This window comes from Monopterus albus, unplaced genomic scaffold, assembly GCF_001952655.1.
Source record: "Monopterus albus unplaced genomic scaffold, M_albus_1.0 scaffold200.1, whole genome shotgun sequence".
Classification (NCBI taxonomy): Eukaryota; Metazoa; Chordata; class Actinopteri; order Synbranchiformes; family Synbranchidae; genus Monopterus; species Monopterus albus.
Genome location: NW_018128080.1, coordinates 445,095 through 455,247, shown reverse-complemented (window position 1 = coordinate 455,247; position 10,153 = coordinate 445,095).

Here is a 10,153-nt window from a genome sequence, read left to right as displayed (position 1 = left end):
GTGGGGTAAAACTATGGAATAATTTAAGTGTAGACATAAAAAATAGTACTAGAATTGATGAGTTTAAACACAAATATAAAGGTATGTGTCAATCAAGATATATGCAAGAACAGGCTTAATGATTAATTAGATGAAACATTGTGAGTGTGGTGTACACTTTGTAATAATTCTTTAGTATATTACTTGTGTGATGTATTAATGCTAACACTGTTATAATCTTTTTTTAGTATAATATGTGTGTGGGCAGAAGTGAATCATTCACTGATTGCAAACCAATGATTGTAAGATGATGTCATGGGGTAGGACTGGATAAGTCTGACTTCTTCCTACTCCATTCAAGCATGTACTAGGTATAAGCACATTGATATTGGATTATGTGTAAAATTATGTGTGTTGTCATATCAACTGTCTTTACATGCTTGAAAGATTAAATCAAATCAAGGTTACACTTACTTTTGACCACCAAAATTTAATCCGTTCATCCTTGAGTCCTAATGGACTAATGCCAAATTTGAAAAAATTCCCACAAGGTGATCCTGAGATATTGCGTATGGACAGACAACCTGAAAACATAAGGCCTCTGGTCGTGAATATCAAAACTGTGTATGTTCACTTGCTTTTATCAAACCCAGACGTCCAGTAGATTGCTCCTGGTGGGAAGCACACACTCTGATCCACGATAATACTAAAGGTAACTCATTTTGATTCATCTATTTAGATTCATTCATGTGGAATGTGCAGAACGCAGCATGAACACAGTTCCACAAAGCATGTTAATGAAAACATGAAGTTCACCTTAAGGGAAACTCTTGGGTTTCAGTTCCAGAAACAGAGATCACTTTATTTCTGAGTAAATCACCATGGCAACTTACTCCATGAATCTAATCCAACCTGTTCGCTGTGAGGTTTATTTCAACATACCCAGACTTTTTTTTTTTGCTATCTCCTCCATCCTGCAGAGTCTGAGAAACCTGTTGGTTTTTTGTTACACAGTGTGGAATCATCCTCAGTTTAGAATCTAATCTATACACTGTGAACAATTGTCATTTTGTCTATTACTCTGCCCTCCTGCTGAGCCTGAAGAAGATGTCTGACATGCAGCATCATGTTCCCATTCATGCAGTCAGTTTCAAAGTGCAGAGGGCTTAGCACTCATAATAACACTTGATTGTGTGTCTCAATATCTAAATGCTGTGTCTCACTTTCTGAGGAGGATCCACACCTTGGGGAAGATTTTTATTCTTTGGTAGTGAGCACATTGTTCATGCAACAGATTTAAGGAAGGACAGAAGAAGTATACTGCCCCTCTGTGCAATAATGTGTCTAAGCAGTCCTGCACTGCTGGGATGGCCTCTGCACTCCAACTTATAAAATGCACTCCCAACCCTAACTGTGAAGGTGTTGAGGGAGGGCGTGTCAGATGCTGTTCAGCCATCTGATAAGTGCTTCAGTTAAAGCATATGATACTCAACTACTTGTACCTTGTTTAACTAGCAAAATTACACCATCATACAGTAAATCTGCACCATCATAATGAAAAAGTTGCATTGATTATATGGTGCAATTAAAAAATAAAAGTACTATGTGAGAGTAGCAGTAGAACTGAGCTCAATAACCAGAAGTCAAATTTTAGATAATACTCGTAATACATTTTAGGTAATATACTGACATAGTACTACTGTCAGTGTTGTGCACTACAGGTAGCTCAGTTTGGTTCACACACATTTCACTTAACAAGTTCATGTTCATTTCTTCCCTTTTAATGTTTTAAGCCAAGTGGTTCTGAGCAGCAGAAAAGTTTTTTGTTTTTCCAGTAGAACTACCTTTTACCCATCTATCCCCAGTGCCCAGTAACTGTGCTGCCTGAATCACTGTTGCTGGAAGCAACATTGTTTACAGTGAACCATGTGCAGTGCACTGTTTTTTTTCTGTTTTCCGTTTCCTAAGCTCTTGAGAAAATCACTTGTGAAATAAGAAAATGATAGAGCTCAGGTACTTTAGCCTATTGCAGCTTTGCTTTACATTGACACCCAAAAGGGAAGGAAGGAAATTTAGCAAATACAGTTTGAAGTAGCCAATAGATGGCTTCTTTTACTGTAAATTATTTAATTGTTCTGAGAATTTTTTGTGACGTGCACTGCTGATATTAGTGATACATAAATATCACTATGGCTATACTTGGATATTTTTTGCCACTGAACTCAGTGTCTCCCCACTGGTCTCCCTCCACTTACGGTTCAGTTGTCTGCTGCAGCTTGAGGGTACATTTGTTTTAAGTCTCTTGTGGCACGAGTGTGTCGCTCTGTGTTAACGGGATACAATGGTGCTGATGGGGGCGAGGCTCATTTTTATCCTAGCAGGTAAATCTAGCCTTGATTTGCATTCACCATAGTTGTTAATAGGGCTGCACACATTTTCCTGTCAGATTATTTAAAGCTAAACATGTGCCTGGGGAGTGGCAAACAACTTTCCAACCCATTTTCTTGTGTTTATGCATTGTTCATAAATGAGACCTCAGGAGGCTGTTGAACAGGGCAGGTGGTTTTGTTCCTGCAGAGGCATACAGGTGAGATGCTGCAGGCCACACATTATAGTCTCTTTAGTTATTGCTGGTTGCTCAGCACAGTGACTTGCTGGAGAGCAGCAAAGCCAACAGACATCACTGACTCATCCTTCCTCACTCTCTCTCTTACACGTTTCTCTATTTGGCCTGGGCTTCTTTTTTGTGTGCCACTTCTCCAGGCACACACTCAGTTTCTAGTACACAGATATAAAGTGGTAGGCACACACACACACAGTCTCACACCTCTGACAAACTTAATCACATGATGATACAAATACTTCTGGTTTCCTAAATTTGATGCTTTATGCTCATTTTGTTTCACACATCTGTAAACACATATGCATGTATTCTAATTCAGTGTTTGTGATCAGAGCACGTGAACTCTACACAGTGTCAAGCACTATCTCACCCAAATCTGCACGTAAAATTGTACATGGCTACTTGCATACCCAGTTTTTCACCCAGTCTTGGTTGTAAACGTGAGGGGAGGTGAGTAAACACTGATGCTTGTTCTGCTCCTACTCAGCCTCAGTCCATCTGGATCCACAGTAGCCTCTGGAGAACAAACAGCCTGGAAGAAGCTCTCATTACTCCCCACACTCCCTCCCCTACACAGACCTCCTTGCTGCCTGTTTGTTTCCCTCTATTTGTACCTCATTTTATGTCCTTGCATCTCGTAAAGTTTTTACCCTCCTCTCCACTCACCTTCTCATCATTCCATCCCAGTCCCCAAGAGATATTTCACTTGCATTTAATCTAAGTGTTCCCAGTCACAAGTGATAAACTACAGATGAACATCTGTGAAGCAGTATACCAGAAATCGCTTGCTGCTGTTACACACATAGCCCTGCCACAAAACTACTGACCTGAGCAGTGGAGACATTATGATACGGTCATTTAACAAATGCTTTTTATCTTAAATGAACAGTAATACATGGTGTATTTTTAGCCTGGACCTCAAAGGGTGTTTGCCCGTTGTTGGGATTCAAGAAGCAACACAGAACTTATCTTGGAGTCAGCTGCCTTCATATCATATTGTCTGTGCTCAACCTTAGTCTGTATGTAGGGCACAGACACAGAGCTATTGAAAAAGATGTCCTTTTCCTGTTATCATCTGTTGGAAAATAAATATCTAAGCATGTCCAAAACCTCCGAAAGCTCTGGGGTATTTGCACAAGCCATCTGCGAAAGTGAATAGTAAATGCACTGCCTCTCGTCACAGCTTCCTCATTGCCTAGCCCGTTTTCCACAGCAAGTTTCCTCCTGAGCCACCTTCTTCTTTTGCCTCTTTTATTGAAGAGAATTATTTTTTTCTTGTCAGTCCTCCCATGTTCCATCACTTTTTAATAACCCTCCTTTCTTTAATGAGTTCTGTTATGTACACAGGGGGCAGCAGCTAGGGGCCAATTTGTGTTTTCACATCAGATCAGATCAGAGAAAGCTAGGAAAATAAAAAATAAAACACACAGCTTCATGTGTATCTCCTCCTGTTCTCAGCTGTGCTCACAAGAGAGAACCCTGCGTCTCATCTCGGCAGTCTGGGGAATAGCAGCGCTCCCCGAGCCGCCATTTTGGAAGCATCCACTGGAACAGCGAGTCACCGGAGAGAACTTCTTAGAGGGTGAAGGGGAGAGAGCAGCAGGGAGAAAGATAAAGAAGAACGCTGAGGTGCACCCTATGAGGTTAGTACCTTAACTTTATACTTCAGGATTGGTCTAACGAAACCTTCCTGTTCTTTCTCACTGGGTTTTGTACCTGGAAGGAGAGGTGAGGGATTTGGTATCCAGAAAAGTTCTTTCACACCTGGACTTAGTTTGTGTCTCCCAGGATAGCGTGCAGAAGCAGACTGGACTGGCTCCACAACACATGACTCAGACAGTGTCATAACCTTGCAGAACTGTGCTTGCCTGAGAGGGACTGCAAATGTTGTTTTGAATGGGTGACTTGGGTTTTATATTAGACCAGGAAACAGTTCCAGAATCACAGCATGAGCATGATTATTTTCCCTGAATCTTTTTAGGGCATTTCTTTAGGACAAGGCCAAGGAAACAAGGCACCAGGAATAATTTTAAAAAACAACTATTTAAAATTAACCAGTTTTGCGGATCCCTGATTGTCTGCATGTGAATTTTGAACAGCTCATTCAAGAAATAGCCTCCACTATTCTGGTTTCAGGCTTTTCACAGGAGTTTGAGATCTGGCTGTAGGGATTTGCTCACTTTCAGCCACAAGAGCATTAGTGAGATAAGACATTAATGCTGGGTGTTAATCTTGGCATCTAGTTTATCCCAAAGATGATGAGGTCAAGACTTTGTACCAGCAGCCGAGATCTTCCACATCAAACTGGAAAAACCATGTCTTCATGGACCTGGCTTTGTAAATGGGAAGTCATGTTGAAAGTGCAAAGAGCATTCCACAAATTTGAGAGCACTCAAAGAAACAACATTACTGCCAAACAAGAGCATCAGTATTGGACAAATATGTAATTTATATGATTAAGATCAGACAAAAAAAATTGACATCCTCCTTTTTCAAATAAACATAAATTCTCACTCTGAACTGATAAAAAAAAAATGAAAAGCAGCTCTTCCCACAGGAAAAAACCCTCAAGAGATTCACTTTAAAATACAAGAATATCAATGCAGGCAGGTTTTAAATTACAGGAGGACCAGCAAATTTGTTGAAGGTAATTGCAGCTCTAATTACAGTCTCGGACTAGCATATGTAAAGTTACAGTCACCGTAGCTTCCCTAGAGAAATAAATTCAGTCTGAATCTGACAATATGTTTACATGGCAAATAGAGAAGCATTGCACACACTGAATATTGTAAGATACGAAAAACGTATTTACTGGTTGACAACTAAAAGTCATTGCAAAGGTTGTTTTTTTTTATCTTTCTTCAACATTTGCACATGACAGGTATGGTAAATGGAAAATAAACTGTGGTTAAGGTATGGTTCAGGTTAAGCAATTAAAACAAAAGATAGTGATTACAGCTAACTAAAATTCCTGTTTCTTGGTTTTGTGCCTCTGACAGCCAGTTAAATTCACAGTAATGGGACAGATGTGAAGTCACTGTGATTTTTAACCTGTGAACCAGTTCATCTTTGAGGCTAAGTGAAGATTTCCTCAAGGTGTTCCTGAGATATTGCATTGATGACACTAGAGGGACAACCCAAAAACATAATGCCTCTGGTTGTGGCTATCGCCAGCATGCCGGCATATAAACAATATAAAATATAAATCTCAGATTCCAGGAAGTGAACTCTAGTCAGATGTGCTACACATCCATCTACTAGCCTGTTCTCCACACCCTAATAACCCCTTTAGACTGGCAGAGTTACAGAAGTTAAGCCTGTAGCAGTGACGTGCGGTCAGGGGTCAATCTTGAAAAGAAAAAAAAGTTAACCATAAAATATAATAAATGTTAATATTTGTTGGCTGGTGTGTGTTGTAGGCCCTTTTGTCGTTCGAATCCGATGTTGAAGGATTTTTTTCCATAAAGAATAGCAGAATTTCCGTATGTCCCGTTCAAATACATGGAGGAGATGCGCGATGAGGCAGCACTTTGCTGTGCCTCTCGGTGGATCGTGTAATCCTCACAAACTGTATGCGATGCAAATAGTGTGTCACCGTCCCTCTATATATCGCAAATAAAATGCTTTCAAACACTCTGATTATATGCTCTGCCTTGCCATAATCTCCTTATCAAAATGGAAGATTACATTTCCAAGCTGAGAAAATCCGCAAATCTGGACTTTCAATCAAAACATTTTTGACAGTCTGGACATTTTTGTCCAGAAGGATCTTCTTTATTGAGAACATTTGTTTTAATATTGGATTCGAACGGTAAAAGGGTTTGTAATACATACCAGCTGACAAATGGATTTCGTGTACAAGTAAAGGTAAGACCATAAACTTTTATTTCTAGTTAGAAATAAGCTCAACTGGAATAAATTTTAACCTCAAATTAAATATGGGTCACGTTTGTGTGAAGAATGCTGATATGAGATATAAAACATAACACATTGTCAACGGTTCATTTGTATTTGTAAATCTGACTGTAAAAGATCAGTGCCTCACCAGCTGTCAACCTCACCGCACGTCACTGGCCTGTAGTGACATTGGATTTTTATGGGTCAACCTGTGCCTGCCAACCTTCAACTACCCTGTTCTTGACCAGAGTCAGACACAGGGTCAGAGGCTGCCAACCTTTGTTGAACTGGTGTTTTGTTGCTACCAGGAATGGAAATTTATTTATTGATACATCATTAAGTGACTCACTGATGAAAGAGAAAGAATGTTGATCACTCACACGGGCGTGCTAAGACCTGGACCAACATAATGTAGAGGTGAAGGTGAAACTTGACTTTTATCTGGTAATTGTTTAGTTTAATTCAATTTCCTTCTCAGGCTTATCAGTAAAGTATGTGGAAGCATAGTGCAGTGTCTGCTCACAGTGACAAGCAGAGTGGCAGCTGTCTCATGTGACAGGTCCAACGTGCATTGAGTAGACTGTTTTTGGGATATTACTGTCTGTCTTGTTACGTAAAGTGAACCCCACTTTCTAACTAATGCAAACCACAAGGTGCAGAATTGGCCAATAGAGATGTAATTATCAAGGATACTGGGCTGCAAAAATATCATTGTATGATGTAGAAAGATTTCCCTTAATTGGAACAATTAAAAAACAAAAACAAGTAAAAAAAAATTACATGCCTGGATCATAAACAAAAGAAACATACTTTTATGTATGTTTATGCATGCAAAAACTGTCAGGTCCGCTCGGCGCGACCTGCCTCTCTTCCACCTTTCTCTCCTCTGATCTCTCGATCTGCGGGCTCTGCACCTCAGCTGTGTTGCATTCCAGTAATTAGCGAATCGTTTGTCGGTGCACACAGCTGGGGTGCATCCCGCTGATTACCTGTGCTCCTTATTTATACCTCTGGCAGACGCTCCGTTGTCGCCAGAACATTAACTTACCTAACTTGCATACCCTGTAACAGCCTATATTCGTGGTATGTATTTTACGTCATTTTGTTTTCCACGTTGACAGTTCCTGTGCTGTGGATCGCATTTTGTACGTTGTTTATATGTTTTTGTGTTATGTGTCTCTATACGTCCACACTGACAGTTCCTGTGCTGTGGATCTCTGTTTTTTTTCCATTTGGTTAGCTAGACATTATTTTTGATATCCACGCTGACAATTCCTGTGCTGTGGATCTCATTTTGTACGTTGGTTACATGTTCTTTGTTTTACACGTCTCCAGCCATCCATGCTGACAGTTCCTGTGCTGTGGATTTCCTTTTTCGTTCGCCAATCCTCCTGGGTAGTTTGTCTGTTCACCTGTCTGTCCTGTTCCTCCCACTCTCCTGGCTTTTGCCGTTAGCCTGTCTACTCCCTTGGTCGTCCTGTTCACCTTAGCCATCTTTGCCCAGCCCTGGTTGTATGTGTTCATTGATTCTGTTCCTTTTTGTGATTCCCACTATTAAACCACCTTTTTTTTTACTAGCACCTGGGTCAGCAATCTTGAGTCCTACCTCAGTTCTCCCTCACTCTCCTGGTGAGGGGGACTAAGCCATAACAAAAACTGCTGTTTTATTCACAAAAAATTCTGTATTTCATAAAAAGGTTTAGATTGAGAGATCAGATTTTCCTTGAGCAAAACAGCTTTTAAGGTTTAAGGTCTAAACTGTAACAGTTAAGATGATTTATTATCTTTTACCACAGTTGTGCCAATGCAAATGCAACACAAGATGTGAACTAAAGCAGCAGTAATTAATGCACTGAAGACCTGTGTCAGAGATTATGTCCAAAAAGCACAGTGTTGCAGAAATACTGTTGAGAATCAATGTAGTGTAATAACAATGGGCAGAAGCTGGTTGATTTAAGAACCTGAGTTTGTCCAAGGTCATTGGATTTACTGATTTAGCTATTTTATTGCACTGCACTTTGGATAGATGATTTATAATGCTGCTAATCATAACCAGAGTCTATAAAATTAGTTTTTCTTTGTCTGGGTCGGCTGCTGAACAGCACCCCTGTTGCTGGTAGGGATTCACTGTCTAGTCAAGGACACTTGAGTGGGACAAATGTTTGTCGTCACATGGGCCTGAACTCGTGCTGTCTGATTAAAGTACAGCCTACGCACCACTCAGCTGCTGCTTCAAATATGAGAGGCTTCAGCTTTGCTCCAGAAATGGTGGGTTTCTGCACTTCATGTTCAGTATGGACAATGTCACCTTACTTTGAATGTGAAAAATAAGATCACAACTGCCCAGGAATAATCCCAGATGCACAATTTCATCGAAGTGGGATAAAAATAAACACATTTTTCAAATTTTACAGCTTGAACACTTGGTAAATGTATGTGTTAATTGCAGCTGCACTCCTATTTTATATCCCCCTTATCTGAAACTTTGTGGAAAAACAGCTATGCAGTACTTAAGAGTACAATAACAAGAAGCAAATTACAATGACAGCCTGGATTCTTTCCTTGGGCTCAGTTTAAAACCTTAACATCTTAACATGGCATCATCAGCTTTTTACATCTGTGACTAAAGGTAAACAGGGAGCCCTCACTCTCTTCTGCTGATCTGGAACTCTATCCGCAAATTAGTTACATTTTTTGGCCACAGCCATAATGACAACGTAATGCACTGTGGATCCCTTTGGGAAATTCTCTTTCCTCTCCCTCCTTGGAGATTAGAGGTCAGGGACAGCTATAGACGAGGATCCCTGGAGCAGGTACAGATTCTTTAAATTGCTCAAGGACACTGTAGTTTAAAAATATTTTCCAGCTCAAGGGCATTCACAGGAGACATTACACCAAGCACTGGGCTGGATGTTCAGACAGCAACAGGGTGAAGTTTCCTCTCAATTTACTTGCATGACATTTATTGCTTGACATGAAAATTAGCCACAACTTGTAACAATATGGAAGACAACTGACCATGTGCTGTTCTCTTTGCAGGAGAACAACTGAGCAGAGATGGTCTAATCATAGCTGAACAACCATAACTAGGCACAGCAGGTCTGTCAAGCTTTGGATTTATTCACGTGTTGAAGCAGTGAGCAGTATTCCGAATCATTTGGATGTTTTTTTTTAAAAACCTCTTTTTAACTAAAAATACAAGAACAAAAATGTAAGGAGTGGATAAAATAATTGTCTGCTCTAACATAAGCCACAGACATTACCGTGTCTTCATAACTAGATTACCCATAATGCAGCATAACAAGGTTTAGTGTCATATCATATCACTTTATTTTGTAGATTACACTGTGTTAGTTAGAAAAGCCCTGTTCATGACTGGGACGTCCACTGTACCAGTAGTCTACTGTGTGGGAGTTGGCCCTGGAATCCGTTACACCGGCGTGTAGGCTAACCTTTGTGGCTATGTCCTGCACTGTTAAATTTGTGGAACTTTACACTCCGCTGATCCAAAACTTGTTATGCAAGATTGGTTTACATTTGCCAGACAAATTAGCTAGCTAGTTCTTGTACCAAAACTATTTTTGTTGTAATGTTAAAAAAAAACACCTAATCTACTGTAATTGCCTGCTTATGCAAGAATGTAAACAAAGAAGA